This window comes from Talpa occidentalis, unplaced genomic scaffold (assembly GCF_014898055.3).
Source record: "Talpa occidentalis isolate TD23 unplaced genomic scaffold, MPIMG_talOcc4v2.1 talOcc4.17, whole genome shotgun sequence".
Taxonomy (NCBI): Eukaryota; Metazoa; Chordata; class Mammalia; order Eulipotyphla; family Talpidae; genus Talpa; species Talpa occidentalis.
In genome coordinates this window covers 43,057,417-43,063,941 of record NW_023601754.1, presented here as the reverse complement: position 1 = coordinate 43,063,941, position 6,525 = coordinate 43,057,417, and the positions used below count along the sequence as shown (strand labels likewise).

The 6,525-nt window shown below is 48.7% G+C and overlaps 1 pseudogene; it reads left to right on the top strand.

Annotated features, from left to right (window-relative positions):
• The first annotated feature begins 2,776 nt into the window (after positions 1–2,776).
• Positions 2,777–3,546, top strand: LOC119248650 (cyclin-dependent kinase 4-like; annotated as a pseudogene).
• Positions 3,547–6,525: the final 2,979 nt, after the last annotated feature.

Sequence of the window (6,525 nt, the reverse complement as noted above, 5' to 3'; positions counted from 1 at the left end):
AAGGCTTACTAGAAACATGGAGTTGGACACTGAGGGAAGTAGGCCCAGAAAGTCCTGTTCAACAACTATTAGTTCCTGAGCACAGGGATGGAATTTCACTTATCTTTGAAAATTCAGCATCTGGCCACTTGGTAGGTGGGTCATAGTATCAGTGAAATAAAATTGCCTTTAAAGGTCAGAATACCTGCATTTAGCTGGAAACCAGCTAAAAAATTTATCTACTTCCTGCTTGTCAACTTGGATACCTCTGCCACAGAATCCCTCAAATCCTCAAAGTGCTACTCAGAAAACCAAGGGTGAATAATCAACATCTAATTTCTAAGAACTGACCTCAGACTATTCAGGAAGGCCTGGTATTTCATGCTCCACTTCCCCACACACTCACACATTACACACCCAAGACAAGGTGAGTTTCAGGTCGGATTAAGGAAATTTCTAACATCTTTTTAATCAATCCTCTGACAACACAAGTTACCAGCATATTGCATAAAAAGTAGAAATATACAGGGCCTCCCTGGTGGCGCAAGGGGTTAAGACGCAACCTATGAAGCAATCCGCAGCCTCTGTAGCACGAGTTCAATCCCCAGCCAGGGAGCTACCCACATGGCACGCAGACCTCTCCTGTCTCGCCCACTGCTCCCCTCAGCAGTGTGTTTCAGTCAATCTGCCTGTTCTGTTCCCCACTCTGTCTCTGGTGAATTCTCTCACACCCCCCGCACCTCTGGCCTGTACCCCAATTCTTGTGTGCATAAATAAATAAATCTTTAAAAAAAAAGGTAGATCTATACAGAGAAGAGACATAATTCCTGAATCACTTCTTCTCAGCGTTAACTGCCATTGGCTCCACACTCTGACCCACATGCAGATAGGGTACATGTGTGCACATTCAGAGCACCCTCTAGATGCTTAAGTGGCCACCACATGCAAGACATGAGGACACCACGCATGTGCAATGTGGGCCTCCAGACAATATTAAGACTATAACCCCACCCCACCCTTCCCGGGACTTGAATGCTGGGAGCTGGAGGATGCACACGAGTCTCTCTGTGCCCCATGTCTTCTGTTCGGTTCTGCAGGGAAAGAGGAAAACATGAAGCAGAGACACTGATATATATGAAGGAAATGTGCTGCTGTGTGTATGTCAGGGAACCACAGGCAGGAAATAGCAGGAAAGTGATTGAACAATCGTAGCCCACTCCGGAAACTGAGTGTGATGCTCAGGGGTAGGTGTGGAGGAGGTGAAGGAGGAAAGGCCGTGTCTTACAAAAACACAAAAAGTTTGTGCAATGACAGAGAACCTACCAATCAGGCCGTCTTCCCCAGGACCAAGGGGCCCCGTCCCCAGAGACTCCACACCACACCTGCAGACACCTTCAGGATGCTGAAACACAGAGCTGAGAAGGACAGGCACAAACAGAACTCAAAACCTGCTTGTTTTGGGGAAGCAGGCACAGGAGACAAAAAAAAAAAAAAGCATTCAAGGCCCCCCTACACCTGCTGCGATGCTACTCGTCGCAGAGTCAGAACTTGAGAGCAAAAAGGAACACAAGATTATCTCCCCTAAATCCAGCAATGTACAGATAAAAAAACTTATGTCTAGAGTGGGCAAGGGATGTTCTCATGGTGACAAAGGAAATTGGTGGTTAAATGACACAGAACCAATTCTTCTCAATTCCAGCCCAGGGGCCTCTCCCGACTCCGCATCACCCCGAGGTCACAGTGTGTGGACAACCTGAAAGGGAACTGTACAAAACTCTCCATTGTCCTCACTCAACACAGGATGTACCTAGAACAGCCCTCCAAACTTACTAGGAGAAGAAAGATTTCTATTTGCTTCTGTTTATCTGCATTGCCTGGCTTGGCGCCCTTGGGGAGATGAACCCCTCATTTCAGAGAAGTCAGATGCAGGGGTGCAAGGGTGATGGGACCTCCACTTCACTCCAGATTGCAACTCCACAATCTCCCCGCACTGCCCTCATGTGCCCCCCTCTGACAACAGACCCAGGAGCAGCAGCTAAACTGTTGAAAGCTCCACCTCCACCTCCAAGCGTGACCTGAGAGGAACCACAGTGCAACTGCTCCTCACAGCCTGCACGCCCCGCTGCTTGCCTGACCACACTGCGGTTCTCTGCCCTTCCCCAACCTCTGTCCCACCCAGCTGGTGAGACCCCTCCAGGAACAAGCAGAGAAGTGAAAGCCCCTCTGAGAGAGTATACAGGGGAGAGAAAGAAATGAGGGGTGAAAGGAAAATGTGACTTAAAGACAGTGTCTCACAGACCTTCTCTAGCATAAACATCTGCTTGATTTCATCCATTCTCAGAAGGGAATGGCCCCTGCAAAAGCCCGGCGGCGGAGGTGGGGGGTGGGGTGGGGAACAACTTAGATGTTACTGTCAATTTCACAGAGGGATAAGACCCAAATTGCAGGTGATGCAGAAACCTATATTCCATGGCCTTCCAGAACCCACATATCCAGTCCCGACTCATAAGTCTCAAATATCAGTATTTGAGATATTCTGCTTCAGTTTGGCCCAAGATGAGACTTGCAGACCTCTATTTTTATAAACATCCCATATAATTCTGATATAGGTGGTATGAGGGCCACCTGATGGCAACTCCTACCCATTCTCCTCCCTCTGGACTGCGGCATGGTGAGCAGCACATGCCACGAAGCTCCCCGGACAGCCTAGCTTCAAATTCTGCCTCCAGACATAGTGGGAGCCAGTGTTTATGGCCTAGGATGTAGCATCAGGCTGTCCTGGACAGAGCTAGAGTGCATGGCCAGGCACGCCTGGCCCAGGGTGAGACTCTCCCCTGATCTGAGAATGGCTACCTCTCAATAGGAGCCAGGGGCTGAGATTGGTGTCAGAACCCGTGGGATGATGTACAAGACCTGTGACACCCATAGTGGCACTTGGTGGTCTTCAGGAGTGTGAGGGGCCCAGTGGTGAAGACGTGGACAGGGCCTTCTCATCAGCACAGTTCGAGAGGTGATATTACTGAGGCATCCCAGAGCTGTCAGTTGATGGACATCTGTGCCACCAAGGGAGTGACCAGGAGACCAAATTATCCGTGTCTGAGCATGTGGACCAATCCTAAGAATGTATCTGGACAAGGCACCTCCACGAGGCTTGCAAGTAGAGGCCATCAAGCCTTTGTTCATTTCTAAGAGGTCTATATTTCCTTCATGCCAACTGCATCATTCACAGAAACCTGAAGCCAGAGAACATTCTGGGGACAGTGGTGAAACAGTCAAGCTGGCTGACCTCGGCCTGACCATAATCTACAGCTACCAGATGGTATCTGCCCAGTCGTTGCTAGACTCTGGGTCAGTGTTCCGGAAGCTTTTCTGCAGCCTAGCCATGCAACACCTGTGGACACGTGGAGTGTTGCCTGTACCTCTGAATACAAAGCCTGTCTTTTCTGTAGGAACTTTGAAGGTGACCAACTAGGTAAAATCTGTGACCTGATCAGGTGGCCCCTGGAAGAAGATCAGACCCTAGATGTGTCTCCACCCCAGGAGCTGCTGCTGGAGACGCTAACTTAACCCACACAAGCGAATTTCTGCCTCCCAGCCCTGCAGCACTCTCATCGACAAAGGGGAGAAGATAGGCCAGAGCGAGCAGCAGAGAGGCTGCTACAGGTCAAGAGGAGACCTCGTTTCCTTTCCTCTGAACACCAGAGCAGAGAACCCCCTCACTGAACTGCTCTTATGGCTGAGGCTGTGGAGACTCCAAACCCAGGTTTTACAGAGAATATTTTGCTGCCTTAATGACATTCTCCTCCACCCTGTTACTAGAGTGCCAGTCTCGGTTCCTTTTACCAATAAAAAGGAAACAGTTTGAGAAGAAAGAAATTTGTTGACAAATCAAGGAGAGCAGCAGACTGGTGTGTGAATGACCATGGTCCTGCTCTTTGGCAGAGTGCAGGGGTGTGTATCCACAGTTACAAGGGAGTAGAAGGGGGAGTGGGCAAGAATGAGCAAGTCCACACTAGAAACACAAGCTTCTGGAGGTTTTGGTTGACGCCAGTTTGCTTTCGCCATCAGCTGGTGGTCAGCATTTCTGATGTTATCTTCCTAGTGATACTCTCTTCCCTCAGAATATGAAAAAACAAAGTTGATAGCCTGGAGGGTAAATAAAGAAAGGAAACGGGAGCGCTTCTCTGGTAGGACAGAGAGAAGCACACACTTTGTTGCTGCATCAACCTCCCTTTTGAGACTTTCCCTTCTCCCCATCTCCCACCCCCATTTCTTTAAACTAAGTGGTATGTCCCTTGTTCTCTCCTTTTTCCTACCTTGATATTGGCAACCTTTCCTATACAGGAAAAAACAAAACAGAGAAAAAAAAAACAAAACTCTGCCTCTAACACTTGAATAACAAGATGGGGCGGGAGGGCGGGGGGGCGCGGGTAGAGGCCGCACTCTCTCTGGAAAACAGGCTGCTAGAAGCACCCACTCCGCCTGCTGTGGTGACGACCAAGGCAAGTGGCCTAGTTCAAGTGTGCAGCGCTGCCTGGCACGGGCCCGTGTCCTCTCGCTACACAAGTGCTTGTACTAGTTGTGCCAACTGTACTGTGTTATTAGGCATACCACGTTTGCTGGCTGTTGGTATTTCACGCTGCTGTGCCTACCAACAAAACCATTATCCCTAAGACATTGTAAGGCCGAGTAATTTTTAAACTATAGGAAGCCTTCCAAGAAGAGTCTAGACGTGGGCGCCTACCTACAGCCTGTCCTAAATTACTTCTTCCCCTTTGCCATCCTCTCCTGCCTCATCTCTCTACCCTGTGTACACAGTGTTCTTAACAAAACTTTACATTTATGTAAAGTAAATGTAACTAAACTTTACATTTACATTATAATGAATGTGAAAGATTATTTATAGCATGTGCTTTGGTTGCTTACGCTTCACTCCAGCAGCCCTGGCTTTCCTTGTCCCCCTTTGCCTCTCCCCACCTGGATTCACAGCCCCGTTTTCCAAAAGACTTACAGGCAATAAATATGTGACTCCCAGGTTAAGAATGTCCACCTGGCCAAAACCCTGAAGATTTGCTCTGGTCAACAGAGAAAACACTAATGAAGAGCAGAGTCCAGCCCTGAACCTCCTGATGAGACCAGGCCTGGCGTGTGGTCCTCCAGACACTCCTCTTCTCCACCATTCCAGCTCCATCCTCCTCCGAGCACACCTCCTAGCATGCAGTATTTCCACCTGGATAGCCAACAGGCAACTGACCTAACGACATCCAAAACTGAGTTTATCATCAGAGCCCCCAGCCTCCTCTTACCTCAGTGCTAATGACATCCAATCCGCCCAAGAGCCCAAGACACACCTGAGTCATCTAGGCCTCCTCCTCACTTCCACTCTTGTCTGGTCACTCACCAAGGTCAGCCAGTTCTTCCCATGGCTCTCCATACCCTCCCAACTCCCAGTTCATATCTCAGACACAGTTCTCCCAGCAAATCAGATGCCAGAGTATGTGCCCCTGAACACAGACGTGACCAGGTGACTTCCCACTTAAAGTGTCCAGTAGTTCTGCACTCATGAGAGCCCAAGGTTGTCAGGCTGGTAGTCAAGACTTTCACAGTTTGGCAGGATCCTCCCCATCTCTTCTTGTTGCCTAAGAGACAGAAAAATAAGACCCGGCCAAACATACCCACTCATTCCACTCCAGCCTAAAAGGCCAACCAATTGGGTATAAGATGGTAAAAACAAAATTCACAAATTTAGTGATCCGATTGGCTTTATTAAAGGAGGCATGAATGGGACAACACCCCTCTAAATGCTGCCAGGGCTCCCACAGAATGAAGGGTATTTGTAGACAGAAGGAAGGTGAGACAAGACTATTAGCAAATAAAAAGATTATTTCAGACCAAGCTACCTTTCCTCATGGGGAAAGAGGGGGATCCTATGGCACAGACGCCTCACTGGTGCTGACTGGGAAGCTCCTGATTGGTTCAGGATAACACTTTTGGGAGAGGCTGAAACCACAATAAGCATTAAGTCTGGGTGAAGACTGCCATGAGGACTCCATTTGGGACCTGTTTTTCCTATTTTTAACTGTCTGTTTTGACTATCTCACAGAGACAAACTTATTTTATCTGCCAATAGGTCTTTGGGTCCCCAAAGGTATAATACAGACTTCAATGAGGAAGAAGAAAGAAAATGTCTGACCAGGGAATTCAAGTTGAAGGGATTAAGTTCTTCTAGCCAAGTCTCCTCATTCTGCAGCAGGCAAGGCTCAGACCTAGAGAAAGAAATGGACTAATCAAGGTCACAACTTGATCACCAGCACCAAGACCCAGGTCCTGCTTCTGCCAACAGGCCTACAAGACTCTCCCAAGCACAACTGACTGGGATTCCCACAGCTTTTCCCTTTTCCTGGACACAACTGGGGACCCCTTACCCCACCCCCATAAGCCTGTAGATTCCAAAATGACCTGGACAAACTGAACAGGAAGGCGTGAGCTTTGGCTCCAGTTCAGGGTGGAACTCCTGGGCCAAACACAAGGGCCTTTGACTATAGA